This window comes from Acinonyx jubatus, chromosome A3 (genome assembly GCF_027475565.1).
Source record: "Acinonyx jubatus isolate Ajub_Pintada_27869175 chromosome A3, VMU_Ajub_asm_v1.0, whole genome shotgun sequence".
Taxonomy (NCBI): domain Eukaryota; kingdom Metazoa; phylum Chordata; class Mammalia; order Carnivora; family Felidae; genus Acinonyx; species Acinonyx jubatus.
This window is the reverse complement of record NC_069388.1, coordinates 132,140,587-132,156,304: the sequence shown is the minus strand read 5'-3', so window position 1 is coordinate 132,156,304 and position 15,718 is coordinate 132,140,587. Positions and strand designations below refer to the sequence as shown.

The 15,718-nt window shown below is 47.7% G+C and overlaps 1 long non-coding RNA gene and 1 pseudogene across 1 annotated transcript; both read right to left on the bottom strand.

Moving 5' to 3' along the window:
* Positions 1-2,703: 2,703 nt before the first annotated feature.
* Positions 2,704-7,832, bottom strand: LOC113604915 (uncharacterized). Its single transcript, XR_003426942.2, has 3 exons — positions 7,758-7,832; positions 5,536-5,827; positions 2,704-4,598 (listed from the first exon to the last, which is right to left on the bottom strand). It is a non-coding gene; the product is annotated as an uncharacterized LOC113604915 (long non-coding RNA).
* A 5,659-nt stretch (positions 7,833-13,491) lies between these two features.
* Positions 13,492-13,563, bottom strand: LOC113592534 (uncharacterized; annotated as a pseudogene).
* Between the last annotated feature and the right edge of the window lie 2,155 nt (positions 13,564-15,718).

The following is a 15,718-nucleotide window of genomic DNA, read 5'->3' as shown; positions in this document are numbered from 1 at the left end:
TGTGATAAGCTATGTAAGCGACATCTGAGGCCAGATCCCGAGAGATCAGGTATTATGCAAATACCCCAGGCTGCAGTGAATGACCTGAGTGTTTCCCCTAGATGTTCCACCCAGGTTCCAGAGCAGGAGGGAGGCTGGCTCCAGCCCAAATCAAATTTTCGTATTCCTGGAAGACAGCGCCAGCAGGCGCTCAGGTTTCATCAGCCCCATATTGGAGGCATCAAGGCGCCACGTCATGGCTGGATAACCCTGCATTCAATCCATTGTACTGAAGACAGGACAAATAAACTGAGAATCAGAGCACTCAATGACTCATGTCAGAGGCATAAATTGAAAGTCAGCACTTGTCCCGCATGTAATCTAGCTGAAGAAGAGTTTATGGTGCAGGATTCTTCATGTGAACTGCTGCTGTTCCTTCCTGAAAAGGAAGCTCCTAGTGTGTGTGTGTCCGTGGGTGTGCGCGTGCACACGCACGCATGTGTACGTGTGCAAGAGCGTGCCTGTGAGCGCATAAGCGTGCGTGCAAAGGAGTGTGTGTACTCACGTGTGTGCTCACAGCTTTAAACAATACCACCCATCCCAGGAAAATGGAAAAGAAGAAGAAAAAGGAAGCCAAAACTTCTATTTTATTTAGGAATAAAATGCAAGAATGATGGTCAAAATCGTAGTGGAAGTAGGGCTTTTAGAGAGTCCTTGATTTCCAAGTAGGTTCCAGAGACAGAGCATATCAGGAGCCGTCTACCACGTCTTCGCCCATTTCAGCGTGTTGTGCATGTCCTGGTTCAAATACCAGTTTTCAAAAGAACTCTCCGGAGTTTGTAGCTACTTACACCTCTCTACGCCACAACAATGTCATTCGCCATTGAACGTGAGTTTAACAAACAGGAGTTTTGACCCTGACTGGACCACAATATACTTAAAGACCAGGGCTCTGCACTCTCCACTGGTGCCGTATCCCACGACACCTGGTACAATGCTTGTTGCGTAGATGACCATGCCCGATCAATTTTAATTGAAGTTACTGCTCTGATGCCGATGATAAAGTGTGGTGGGAGGCACAGGGCCTGAGTGGCAAGACGCTGGGCTCCAGTTCTGCCACCCACGAGTTGCTTTAGTTCAGAGCTACTTGGAACTTCCCCTGACCTCAGTTTCCTTATCGATAAAATCAGTAGTTTGAACCAAGTATTAAATCCAAGTCCCATTTGACGTGGTGCTTCTGTGAGCTTGTTAGCAAGAACCTAGCTTTGGAAGGACCTCGCCCTAAGTCTGCCCATCCCAGACTTTTCTTTCAACCAAAAGGAACGTAAAGAAATGGACACTTGTTCAGATATAAGGTAGGTACTGGCTGTGAGTGCTAGTCACAGAGTTCACAGTGTTTCTAAATGACTTCTGGTTGATCTGGAACCTGAGGCCTACCCAGGAGGCCATCTGCATTTTGAAGTTCCTTGAAAACTGTCCTATCTGAGGGTTGTATTCGAAATCTGTACTCAAGGAGCACTCTGTCCTAGGAAGGATGGAAGGTGATGAAGTTCACTGGGTAGTGAACAGGGGAGCAGCGTTCCTAACTGGACCGTGGACTCTGGAGGACAAAAGTGGAGACTGCACTCCGACTTTCTTGAGCCCACCTAGAAGTTGCTGGCAAAGGAAAGAAAAGGGAAGGGGGTCAAGCAATCAGACTCAGGAGCCAGGTGTTCTTCCCCTTGGTCCAAGTGTCACCCCAGAAGCCAGAGCAAGAAGCTTTGGTGGAAAGCTGTGCTGAGAGGTGACATCGTCTGTTCTGAAAAGACTGCTGGCCGTGGACCTTCAGGGCAAACTGTTGCCGACACTGCTCTCCAGCCTTCGTACCTCAGGGGGACTTGCTGGCCTCCCCCACCCAGGGGGTCTTTCCTGATCCCTCCTCTACCCCTTATACACCTTGTCCCTCCCATCCACCAGGCCTGCTCTCCTGGACGCCTTGTCACATCTGCACAGTTGCACTCATTTCGTTGCAAAGTGATCGTGCATATTTCTGTCTCCCCTGTTGGAATGAGGTTCTTTGAGGCAGAGTGTGAATCTAATGCCTCTCTGCACTTTCAGTACTTAGTAGAGTGCCTAGCACATAGTTGGCACACAACAGAAGGTGACTGAAACACTGATTGAATGAGTGGCTGAGTGAATGAATGAGCAAACCTGGCAAGGCAGGGATGACTCAGGAATGCATTCACTCAATAAACATTTACTGAGGACCAACTCTGTTATTGGGCCAAAGGGACAGTGGAACACTCAGGGTGGTGCTGGCGGGAGACAGGATGTTCCCAGGCTTTGCCCTCCATTGAAAGGCTTTGCTGCCCCTCTGGGCACTCACTGGAGTATACTGCAGTCATCAGCTCTATGTCTGGTTCATTGTCCCACTTGTAAAACCACTCAGCGTGCAAGTGAACGCAGCAAGTGCTGATGTGGGCACCACTAGTCCCAAGGAGATGCTTTGGAAGGTAGAGCACGGGAATGATACGCTTTCCCAGGGAAAGGGCTAGAAGTGGATGGACATTGACCATCTTGGGGGGTGGCTGAGGTCTGTGTAAGGCCAGGTTATCCAGAGAGCTATGGTCCTGAGGGCACAATGTACAGAAGGAATAGAATTTGCAAAATCCAATTTTATAGCGTATCAAACCAGGAGAGCGAGAGCATGCACCCCCCCCCCCACGTTCATGTGGCTCGTTAAGGAGTATGTATTTGGGGGCATCTGGGTGGCTCAGTAGGTTGAGCATCCGACCCTTGATTTTGGCCCAGGTCATGATCCCAGGGTTGTGGGACAGAGCCCCGCATCAGGTTCATGCTGAACATGGAGTCTGCTTGAGATTCTGTCTCTCTCCTCTGTCCCTCTCCCCCCCCACAATCTCTCTCTCTCTCTCTCTCTCTCAAATAAATTAAAAAAAAAAAAAGAGCGTATGTATTTCTACTAATCCTAAAACCGAGTGACGCGAGGTGTAGGTCGGGGGTGTATGGGTGTGTCCGCATTCCCTGGGTAGAAATTCATAGCAAAATGGGCAGTGGCTTTCTGTTATTGGATGACTTCACCTGCTGTGAGGCTGATAAGTAAGAGTTGACAAGAAAGGGCACCGAGAGTGGAATGCATTTGTTAACAGAGGAGGCACGGGACCCACTCCCAGACCCCCGTGTAAGGCCCTGGCAGGGACCTCATCGAGTCACTTCACATCTCCGGGCCTTAGGTTTCTTGTGTCAAATAAGAGGGGACCCAGACACTAGTGATGGCATTGACAAAGCTAAGAACAGCAGCTTGCAGCTCCATGGAGTCTATGACAGATCACTTCCCCGGACCTCTCTGTAGCCATGTTGGGGGGTGGGGGGGGGGGTGTGTAACACAGGCCAAAGTAACAGTTGAATTCTACAGATGGGGCAAAAAACTCAAGTCATTTACCCAGGCTCCTACAGGGGTTGGTGGAGTTAACCCATGAGCTTGGGTCCACTGCCTCTTGAGACCTAGAAAAATTGCCAAGGCCTGGAGGAGTGAGCCCCAGAGGAGGGGGACACGGTAGAACCACACAGGAGGGGCAGGGAGCTCTTTCTACCCCCTCACATCAGTGTTCTGAGCATTTGCCTTCAAATCGTTAACTAGGGTGACACACAAGGCAGACATAGGGCTCAGAGAGTCTTTGATGTACGGAGTCTCACCGGGTGATGAGCGGGCCTGGGGGAGGGGAGGAAGTGGTGTTTTGGTGGCTTCATGTCATTCTTTTCCAAGACTAACAGGATGCTGTTCTCTTCAAACAAATCTGATGTCCTTGTGCCCTCCTGCCCTTGATTCGGATCAGTGACAAAGACCGCTTTCCCCAAGGTGATCCGGACGTGTGGCTCTCCTTGCAAATTGTCCTTCTGAATCCCTTTGATGTGTGGGTCCTGGCTCCCTGGGCACATTTTCTCAGCTCAGTGGACTGTCAAGTCGCCTTCGAAGTAGTTTCTTCCAAAAGTGGCCTTTTTCAAGTAGTTTCTCAGCAAACACTTCAACATCAAGCACGACTCACATTTGTGTGAAATGTCACTTCAGCTTCGGGCTGTTTTTGAGGCCAAAAGCAGTTTGGGGCTTATCATAACCTTAGTGTTGTGCCCTTTAGTGAGGTACGGCCCACCCCAAAGGCCAAAGAGACACCAATGTAGAAAACTGAAGTCGTATTTACTCACCCGCTCACAGGTGGGTTCATCCCACGAGCACAGAGTGAGCTCTACTCTGTGCTGAGCTCTGCCGACAGAAGAATCAAGATGCTTGGAGAATGACCATAAAAGCAGACACCAGCAGGTTACCAGAGGTTAATGTTTGGGGAGGGTGTGCCAAGCTCATCAGGAGGCTCCAGAAGAGAAGGCTGGCGAAGGCTTGCGGGTGGACCTTGGAGGCAGGTGGAGGTTTCTTTCAGGCTCTATCTCTGGAGGATGGTGACTCATCCACAGCGTGCTGAAGAGACAAAACCTCATCTGTAACGTTTGCCGATTTCCTTGGTGTAAATACTCCCACCAAATCAGAGGCGGTCCCAAGTTACAGATGTGACACCACTCACAACAGCACACCCTTGTGTCCACCAGACGTGGGCAACGGACGTAAGTGCCTTCAACAGAATAGATTACAATGAAGGGGTAACAGTAAGATAATCAGGAAGTAATGAATCTCAATATTCATCTTTGTTTTTACTCTAGTTTATGTAACTATACATTGTTACAGCTTAACTTTTTTGAAGTTTATTTATTTTGAGAGAGAGAGAGCAAGGAAGGGGCAGAGAGAGAGAATCCCAAGGAGGTTCTACACTGTCAATGCAGAGCCCGACGTGGGGCTCGAACTCCTGAACCACAAGATCATGACCCGAGACGAAATCAAGTCAGAAGCTTAACTGACTGAGCCACCCAGGCACCCTGTTACAGCTTAATTTTTAAGAACGGCCGTCCGTGTTTAATAACCAGCTCCCCAAATTCCAGAAAACCCGTCAGCCCTTCCGCTCACCGCAGGGTGATCCCTTCACTTCCCTCTACAACCTTGCAAGCTGCTCAGGCATCCTGGGTATTATACCATCCTTCTCCCCGCCCCCAAAGTAGCTCCTGCTTCTCCCACTTTACCCACCCATCGCCCACAGTGTAGCCATGGGAATCTTTCTAAAATGCAGTGTGACCCTGTCATCCCCCTGATAAAAACTCTTTGATGGTTCTCTATGGTTTTCACTTTCCTCCGTGATGCAGACCCCTTCTCCCTCTCCCGTGTCCCTGCCACCCTCACCTCCTCGGGCATCCTACGCTCCCAGCTCACCCCGTGGCTCCCCTGTTCCCGTGCCCCTGCTGCCTGCAGCCTCCCTCTCATTCTTCACACCCAGTTACACTGTCCTCCAGATCCCCACTCGGACATGACTTTCTGGGAAGACTCTCCCTGGCCCACCACCCCTGAGAGGGTCCCGAGCCACTTTCAAGTTGGGTTGGAACAATTTGGTCTGACCGCAGAGTTGATTGTGGGGCTCTGGTCCCCACTGTCTGGCTGTGACCCCAGGCTCTGCCACTTACCAGCTTTACCAGCTGGAGAGGTCCAGTTTGTCCATGGAGAGGTCACTTCACCTTCAGGGCCTCTTTCTTTCCTGCAAAGTAGGGTGAAACCAGCCCCTCCCTCGCAGGCTTAGTGCGAGCCTCCTATAATTCAGCACTACTGAGCATTTGCCGTAGACCCTGCCGGCAGGAAGGGCACCGAAGAGGTAACGAATACTGGCCCCGCTGTCTGCGTTCGCCCCCTGGGTCACCACGAGAGCTCGGGCTCCTTCCTCTTCCCGTGGCTGTTGGGACTTGCTAGGTGCTCACTCTGCTAAAACGAATGACCTGGAGAATGAAACAGAAGGAGAGGGGAAGGCTGGGTGTTCACCGCAGAGAGTAAATCGAGTGAGGAGGCCCAGGCTGGCACCCCATCAGTGGTGAAAACAGAAGCATCGGGACAGCCACGGGGCCAGTCAAGACTGTCAGGATCTGGCTTTGACATTCTTTCCGAGGCACCCACATCCATTTCACCGCCCCGTATTAGCGCGTCTGTGTTGCTGTAACGAAACAGCACAGCCAGGCCAGCTCAAACCAGGGGCATTTATTGTCTCACAGTTCGGGAAGCGGAAGTCCAAGACTATGGTCCAGCGGGATGGACGCTGTCGAGAGCTCTCTCCCTGTCTCTCTCGCTAGACAGCCGCCTTCTCGCTATCCTCACGTGACCTCTCCCAGGTGCTTCCACCCACAGAAGGCCCTGGCATATCCTCCTTTTCTCACAAGGACACTGATTCTATCGGATCACGGCCCCACCCTCATGACTTCAATTGACCTTGGTTACCTCCTCGGAGGCCCATCGCCAAATGCAGCCACACTAGGAATTGGGCTTCCACACGAGAATCTGGCAGGGACACCAATCCTCAGTCCCTAGCACCTCCTTGCCCCCGAACACCGCCCTCCCGCTCTGCACAGGGAGAAAAACCCGGCTGTCCCCGTATCCGTTCTTTGGGGACAGGCGTTCAGTCAGGATCCCAGGTAGACCAGCTGCTCCCAGCACCTCTGCTAATGACTGGCTAAGTGCGTCCGCTGTGTCTGGGCCCTGAGGTTGGCTTTCCTAACTTGCCCCTAATATGCCTCCGCATATTCAGACTTTTCCAGTCAGTTCCATTCTGTCAAGTAATTATTTACAAATTAGATTCCCAGGGAATACCCTATCAGACCAGGCTGGTGTTACACACATAAATAACAATACTTTTTTTTTTTTTTCAACAAAAGGCATACCGTTCTCCAAATGCTATTAGAAAACTCAGGGACCTGTCACCCATTCTTTCCATACTGACAGCATCTATCAGCCCCTCGACTCCCTGACCGGAGCTGGGGTTGTAGACAGCACAAGTGACAGAAAGCCATGATCGGTGCTGTTGTCTCGGGCTCTCGTGAAACAATCATCCTTTCAAATCATCTTCTCCTTTCAAAATACCCAGGCACTCGGTAAAAATAGGAAGCACTTATCTGTGGTTTCATTAGAGCTGTAACAACTGCTTGTTGTAAAGCGTCTACTGTTTGTAGGAAGTGGCCTTCAGGCTACCATCGAATACCCGGTCCCCTCTTCTCCCGTAACACAACATCAGTGTTATTTGCGTCCAGCTGAAAAGACCACGTTGCCCAGCCTCCCTGCAGCTAGGTGTGGCCCTCTGGGCGCCGGCCGAGGATGTGCAAGATGAAATGCGTGGAGGCGAAGGAAGGAGCGATTCCAGAACAGCTGCTTAATAAAAGCAGAAGGGAGGGCAGCGGTGCACCCCTTGTCCTCTGCCTCTTTCCTTCTCTCTGAGATACGGGTGTGATAGCGCCAACGCCCACACGTATCTTGACCATGAATGAACCATGGGATTTGAGCAAATCGTGCGCTGACCAGGATGGTGGAACAGCAGGACAGAAGGAGCCTGGGTCCCTGGTGACGTGGAGTGGCCGCCCCAGCCCCCGGCTGCACACACCAGACTTCCTGGGTGAGAGAGAGAATCTCTATCTCCGTGCGGTCCACTGTGACTTGGCATGTTCTCTCCAGCCAAGCCAGATTCTAACCCACGCCCTACTTTACCCATGTCCTCTCCAGACAGCCAAGAACCGTTTGCTGCATTTCTGTTCACTACCCCCCAAAAGGCAATCGTGTCCCCTAAGCTCCCAGTGTAGTTTAGGATTTAAAAATCAGTCCTGCCTGTATTCAAATCCAAGGCCACAGAACCCCGTGCAGAATTGCCTCTCACCTGCTAGAAGTCCGTCAGTGTCAGGCTATCAGCCCTGGATGCCGTTTGCTCTTTCCCTTTCTCTGAAGACCTCACGTGACATAGAAAGCTGGAAGAGAGGTGGGGCGCCTGGGTGGCACAGTCGGTTAAGCGTCCGACTTCAGCCAGGTCACGATCTCGCAGTCCGGGAGTTCGAGCCCCGCATCAGGCTCTGGGCTGATGGCTCAGAGCCTGGAGCCTGTTTCCGATTCTGTGTCTCCCTCTCTCTCTGCCCCTCCCCCGTTCATGCTCTGTCTCTCTCTGTCCCCAAAAAAATAAATAAAAAACGTTGAAAAAAAAAAGAAAGCTGGAAGAGAGGTGACAGACAAGAGTGTGCGTGCATGTGCATGTGTGTGCACATGTGGGTGCGTGCACGTATGTATGTGTTGGTGTACTGTGTGTGCATGTATGTTTGTGTGTGTGCACGTGTGTGTGCACATGAGCTGTCATGCATGCGAAGATGTTGGGGGGGAGAAAGGGAGATAGAAAATAGAAGACAAGCGTGAGAAGCTGCAGATAAATGGAACTGAATTAACATTTCCTATCAAAAGCACCATGATTCTGATTAACATTTACATTTAGCCACTAACTCGTCTGCACTTAAGGGTTGTTAAAACTCTAACCACCATGGCAAAAAAATTTAGTATAACAGCTCAACTTCATATAATTTTACGATTTTCAATAAAAACAAAATGTTAAGTATATAACTAAAAGTGATTGAGTTTTTATGTTTACATAAGACTCTTCACATAAGCAGACTCACCAACCTATAAACTTCATTTTCAACACAGCTCCAAGTTTTGGTGTAAAATGGGTGATGACCCCAATCTCAGGACACATCTATTCAATTCTAGGAAACCCCCAAATAATTACCAATCTCCCAGAAGAGAAGGAAGTCATTTTTATATTCCTTGGATGGTACATATCACTAAACTCACATATGTTGAATAAGAATCATATAAAAATAATATGGCATCGCAAGAATGGGACCCACTAACACGCTGAGTAGCTCTGAGTTAGTAATCAACTAGATCACACATTTTACACTGAAATTCTGCAATATTTTTCAAGAGTGTGTTAATGGTCTCTGCCTGTGAGAATACCAGGCCCACGTTCCTTTTTCCAAAAACCGAAATGACAATAATTAAACCAGGCAGCTGCTGCCCCCAATAATATGACAACCTCTCCCCGCTCCCTGGAATTTGCTGGAATCACCCTGCTCGAGCTCATCTCATGCGAGTTAGCTCTTTGCTCCCTGTGCCCCAGCAATCTGGGTGAGTTTCCCATCTATTAGCTGAATTATTCAGATGTTTTCCCACAATGGCACTAAGCAGTGCTCATATAACTAGTTTCTAAATCAACAGTGAATTACACTATTGACAATCTGAGCAGATTAATTAAGAAATCTGTCAGGAATGACACTATGAGAGCTGGCTCCTTTTCAAGTCTGATCTTCAGTCTTCGAGATAGAATCATACCTGAAGCAATTTCAGAAGGGCAAGCTGCAAGACGAAATCTGGGGTAGGGGGACAGCCCCTGTGGGCTGCCAGGGAGATCCCCGAGGGGATGGGGGCAGTATGCAACGCGGTGCGCGCGCGCGCGCTCGCGCACACACACACACACACCCCCCACGGGGTTACTGGCTGGCTTACATCTACTAACGAGCAAGGCTGAAAAAAATTTTCTGTGCAGAGTAAAGCGCATGGATGTATTGCTGTTATCCGAGGCACAGACTGGTGACAGGAAACATCACAAATATGCCAGAAGAAGCTGCTTCACCTTTTGGGCTTTTGAATGCCAGTGTTGTGACATTTGGGGTCTCAATCTCCAAAAAATAAGCAGCCTGGGACACTCCCTTTGGTACTCTGCTATGAGAAGGCAATTTCTCTATCCATCTAGTTTTTTCCCCTTTAAAATAAAAGTTTTGTTTATTTCCCGGTCCTGCATCAAAACCCAGCATAAAATGCAAATAAATTACTTAAATACGAGATCAGAATATCACAGTATTCTGCTGCTGTATTTGATTTAATTCAAAAAAGTTTGAAAAGCTACTAGATCAGTCACAGTACGTTTGCACGTTATGGTAGATAACACGTAGGATCTGGAGTCCTAGATTCACCTCTGAGCCCAGTCAGAGGATCTGGGTGGCCTTGAGCCTGTCACTTCTCCCACAGAGCTCAGTGTTTTTACCTGTAGCGACACCTGCTTCCCGAGTGGCAGTGAGGACCAAGAGAGAAAATGCGTGTGAAGGAGGAGATGGCCAATACCTCAAGCACATGTGTTACCTGAACACACCTTCAGTGGCTTGCCTCAATTCATATTCACAGCACATTCCCTTTGGTTTAAGAGTGAGAACACTGAGGCTCATGGTTGTTAAGTAAATACTCCAAAAGTGAAAAAAAAAAAGGCTGGACCCCCACCCACACCCCAGTCGTTGGGCTCCCACACTGAGGCCGGGTGCCCCAGGCAAGGCAAGTGGGTTGGAGCTGAGTTCCTTCCAGTGAATCAGAGTTCTCAGAGAGGGTGGGAGGGGGCATGGTGTGGGAACCAGGCTAGGAAGGAAGATATTCCAGAGCCTCCCCTAGGGAGGAAGGTACAGGAATCAGGGGGAGACATACAGGTGCACAGTGTCTGGGGAACAAGTGAGTACTAGTGGACCCAGTCCATGCCTACAGCCAACGAGGTAGGCAGAGGCAGTGGTCGTGACAATAATACCAATCTCAGGGATTCACACTTAATGGAGGATGAACGCTGGTTGGGCACCATTCAAGGTGTTGATCCCATGCTTGTATCACCATGTGACAGATGAAGATAGTGAGGCTCAGAGAGGTTAAGTGACTTGAAATTGGTTGTGAAGTGGACTTGGAGAGTCTGAGGAATGAAGAGGGAACATTCCAACTTCTCAGCACTCTCCAAGAAGCCCTCCCCACCCAGAAAGCAGCCTTGGGACAGCCTGAGATACCATCAGGGGACAGCGACACATGAGCGGTAAGCCTGACAATAACTGAGGCTGTCAAATGGGACTGGGAAGCCCGTTTTCCTGAGATGTTGCAAAAGCAATTCCTACATTTTGTCTGACCTCCAGATTCTGTGATTCCATGAGGCTCAGGACTGGGTCAGCTTTGTGACCTGGTGTCCTCCAAAATCCTGGTTGGTCACATCCAACCATCTGAAAAAACCTAGGACAAAGAAGGATGGAGTTCACACACACACACACACACACACACACACAAGAAACAGTTAATATGTGTTAGTTTTGCAGGGCTGGATTCCAGGAGTAGGGTGGTTACTATTTTTTCCTTATATTCCACTATATTTTCAAATTTTCTACAATGGCCACTTGTTACTTTGACAATCAGAAAACTAATCACTTAAAACAAAAATAATGTGTAACTACAAATGGCTAACAGAAAACCATGGCTTCTGGAAGCCTAGAGATGGAAACGTGAAGCTTAGCGGGAAAAGCACAGAATTAGCAGGTCACAGCCTGTCATGTCTTAACCATTATACTTTGGGCAAGTCATTTAAGCTCTCCAGATTTCATTTCAACGTTAACAAAATGGAGTTACAACATTTTCTCAATAATTTTACTGGCTTTCTAAAAGGGTCCAACCAATTATGCATTTAAGGTGTTTTGTGTAATGTGAAGTCATCCTTCTTATCATTACTCTTATCAATACTGTGGTATTAGTATTAGTATTGGCATTATTGATGTAGAGGTAAGAACTCAAGGACAAAATTTTTCTCAAAAAACTAAAAATAGAACTACCCTACGACCCAGCAATTGCACTACTAGGCATTCATCCAAGAGATACAGGTGTGCTGTTTAGAAGGGACACATGCACCCCAATATTTATAGCAGCACTATCAACAATAGCCAAAGTATGGAAAGAGCCCAGATGTCCATTGATGGATGAATGGATAAAGAAGATATGGTATATATATATGTGTATATATATATATATATATATATATATATATACACACACACACACACAATGGAATATTACTCAGCAGTCAAAAAGAATGGAATCTTGCCATTTGCAACTACGTGGATGGAACTGGAGGGTATTATGCTAAGTGAAATTAGTCACTCAGAGAAAGACAAATATCATACGACTTCACTCCTATGAGGACTTTAAGAGACAAAACAGATGAACATAAGGGAAGGGAAGCAAAAATAATATAAAAACAGGGAGGGGGACAAAACAGAAGAGACTCTTCAATATGGAGAACAAACAGAGGGTTGCTGGAGGGGTTGTGGAAGGGAGGATGGGCTAAATGGGTAAGGAGCACTAAGGAATCTATTCCTGAAATCATTGTTGCAGTAGATGCTAACTAACTTGGATGTAAATTAAAAGATAAAAACAAAATTTAAAAAAAAAGAACAAAATTTTTCTTTCTATGAAAACATTAACATGGATGATATCCATTCTTTTAGGACTTTTATATCAGAAATGAAAATAAAGTGGGCCCCTTCTATTTGTTTGAGTTTTATTGACATTAATTAGCTTATCGATGTAGATTCCATGGCTTTAAAACCTATCAGTTAAACTGAAAGTTCACCCAGGGATCTGAAGAGAAACAAAATTTTGTTCTTACATCATTCTTCCCGGTTTTAAGATGACAAACTGTATATCTTTAGCCCAGATGGGAAGGTCCTCCTGCAGGAACACAGCTTGCTGTTGAGGATGGCTTTCCCATGGCAGTTGCCCTTGGTCCTGGCACTTCCTTTGATCTGTCTAACTAAAAAATATTCCCCCTTAGCAAGTATAACCCTTTGCAGAAAAACTACAAAATGATCATTTAAAATAATTATGAGCTTGTTATGTTAAATATCATTTACACATAGATCTGCAGTATAAAATACTCTGTAAACCTACACTCCAAATTAAAACAAAATATATCGTGCAGACTCTTTTTAATTTATGACCAAAAAAAAATGCAGTTGTTGTGGTGGAATCTTCCCATTTTATTTGATTCCGTAAATGAAACCAAGAGATTTGTCATTAAGTGTTATTGATGATACCCACAGTGTTCGTATGTTTGTCAATTTCATTAACCTTTCAAATTAGGTATTCATAATGTGTTAATTACAGCATAACACATCATTACATTACTCAATGTAATTCCATGGATATTATGTATAGTTGATCATGTTAGAATCTCTTGTCTTTACAGCTGTTAGAAAACATTATACTTTCCAAGATCATTAGGGATGTGTGAATACCAAACAGCTAAAGCTACAGCTCAAATAATGGTCCCTGCTTGGCCTTGAATTCTGATCAGGGCATGACTAGACAGTTTCCACTGATGAAGAGCTAAGCTCCCTGGAATGTTTTATATGAGAACTGGAGAGACACAAAGCTGACGGAGAGCTCGAGAATTTGTTTAATTAAATTCTTTGCCTTCAGACTGGCAGTGACAAATTGAATTATAGCTTAGCAAATAGTCACTCCCCCATGCCCTTGGAAGAAAGCATGCTTTCCTACCCCGCGTACGATGGGATTGGCCAGGTGCTTGTTCTGCCAATGGGATGTGCCCCAGCATGAGTAGAACGTGGCCCAGGTGGCCACTCCCCATTTAGTAGGGGCCCCAGACTCCCAGAGCAGGACAGCCCCCAAGGCACCCCCCTGTCCAAACCCTCACCTACACGTGAGGGAGCATAAATCCAGCAGCTGAAGGGATGCACTTGGGAACAGCCTAGAATGACATCCATATTTTCTATTAGCAATAATCGCGCCTCAGATAAACCTCATTGGCTACGATACTGCCACCGCGCAAAGCTAACACCCGTACTTTTCTACTCCCAGCCCCTTGCTTTGCCTTGAGGAGAAGTTTCAGAAGGTAAACACAATCAGCTTAATAAAAACAAACAAGCTGGTGTCTCGCATCTGGGTTGGAAGATGCAGAAAGTAGAGATTTATCTACCCGTCCAGAGTCCCTAAGTGATCAAGTCCGCTCCGGCATGCTGTCCTTGCAGTGGAGGGACAATCTCCTAAGGAATTATCAGGTGCTCCTTCTCTTTGAACCAAGAGCCAGCAGGCAGCACAGGGCCCTACAAGGCTTTTATCTTGTTTCTCCCACCGGTGATTTGGTTCATCACTGACAGATGCTGCCCGTGTTTGTTCCTTCACTCTTCATGAAAAATACAGAAGCACCTCGCGTTGATGGAGCAGCCTCGGTGCTTTCACTACCTGGTGACTTGTGCTCGAACTCTTCCCGCCCGCCAGCCGTTCTGTCTCAGCGAACACGCACTAATTGAAACTCCTCTCTCTGTTCTTTTCCATGCACGTTACCTCTGATCTTGACGACCCCTTGAGATCTTCACCTCGATCCCCCTTTTACAGATGAGGAAGTGGAAGATCAGAAATGCACTTTCCCAGGGTCCCAAGTCACCAAATATCGGAACCAAAATCCAAATCCAGATCTATCTTCAAAACATTTCTCCTTTGGGCCAAAGCACACTTTCTTTAATGAAAGAGAGAAAAAACAAAACAAAACAAAACGAAACAAAACAGAACAAAACAAAAACCCACCACACTTCCCAATAACAGAAGATCAGCAATCCCAAGGAGGAATTTTCTGGAGATGAACCCAGCTGATGTTACTTCTGAAATCCACGAATACCAGAGGGAAGCTGGTAAATTACAAGGGGGAATTTCATCTGCACTTTACTTAGCGTTATGGTATCACTTATGCTAATACAGACCTTCCACATTTCCTCTAAAATACAAATCAGAAGGCCCTTTGTAATACCTGAAAATCACCCAGGGTTTTGTCATCCCATTTCCTGGTCCTTAAAGCACCCCTCTCCCCCACGGCTGCCTGAAAGGTCTCTTTTTGTTATGGAGGTTTCGTAAGAGGCCAAATGTCAGACAGCTATTGAAAGGCTGAGTTAGACAAACAACGCAGGTGAAGTTTAAAAATAAAAAACTAGGTCAAGCCCGAGATGTTATCATCGCTGCCAGTGAAAGCAGGTTCCTCGCAGCTGGGAGAGGAGATGGCATGGACTCCATGCTACCTTTGCAGACCTCAGCCAAGCTCGGCCTGGTGGTAATCGGGGGTGGGCATTTAGTTAATGACGGCCAAGTGCTCTAAAAATCAAAGAGCGTCATAACCCCAACAACTGTCGGGAGTGCCCTGATGCCCCCTGATGGCTGCCACCACTGAGCAGTGGAAGGACCCGACCAGTGCCATCCCAAAGGAGCTAACAACGGCGGCCGCAACCTCACGCTGTCCTTGCATCTCACCCCAGGTGACCACACGTGTGAGAGGGTGGAAGAAGTCACCTTTTGCATCAATTTGAAAAGAAAGACTAATAACAGTCATGCTTCTACTGCTTGGTGACAGGACAGTGTTTCTCTCGGCCCAGGTGAATGGCAGGGCTTGACCACCCCAGTCATACCTGTCAGCAGGTGTCAGCCAGACTCTCTCAGGGCTGCCCTTCTCATGGCCCCTCACTGTCCAACCACAGGGGACATGGACTCCCAGAGGGGAGACATGTCTGTGTCCTCAAGAGAGGCACTGCAGGGACACCTGGTTGGCTCAGTCAAACTCTGACTCTTGGTTTTGGCTCAGGTCGTGATCTCACAGTTCGTGAGTTCAGGAGCCCCACGTTGGACTCTGTGCTGATCGTGTGGCGCCTTCCTGGGATTCTCTCTCCCTTTCTCTGCCCCTCCCCTGCTTGCACACACACTGTCTCTCTCTGTCTCTCTGTCTCTCTGTCTCTCTCTCTCAAAATAAATAAATAAATAAATAAACCTTAAAGAGAGAGAGAGGCACTGCAGACAAGTCCGTCAGCCTGACCTCAGGGCAGGGCCTCAGCTGCTCTCCAAGCTGGGCAGTGACCGCAGCCCTCCCGGCATCGGGAGAGCCAGGCCTCCTGGGTCTTGCGCTCCATGGAAATGTCTCTCAGAGCTGGGCTGTTCTCTTCACACCTT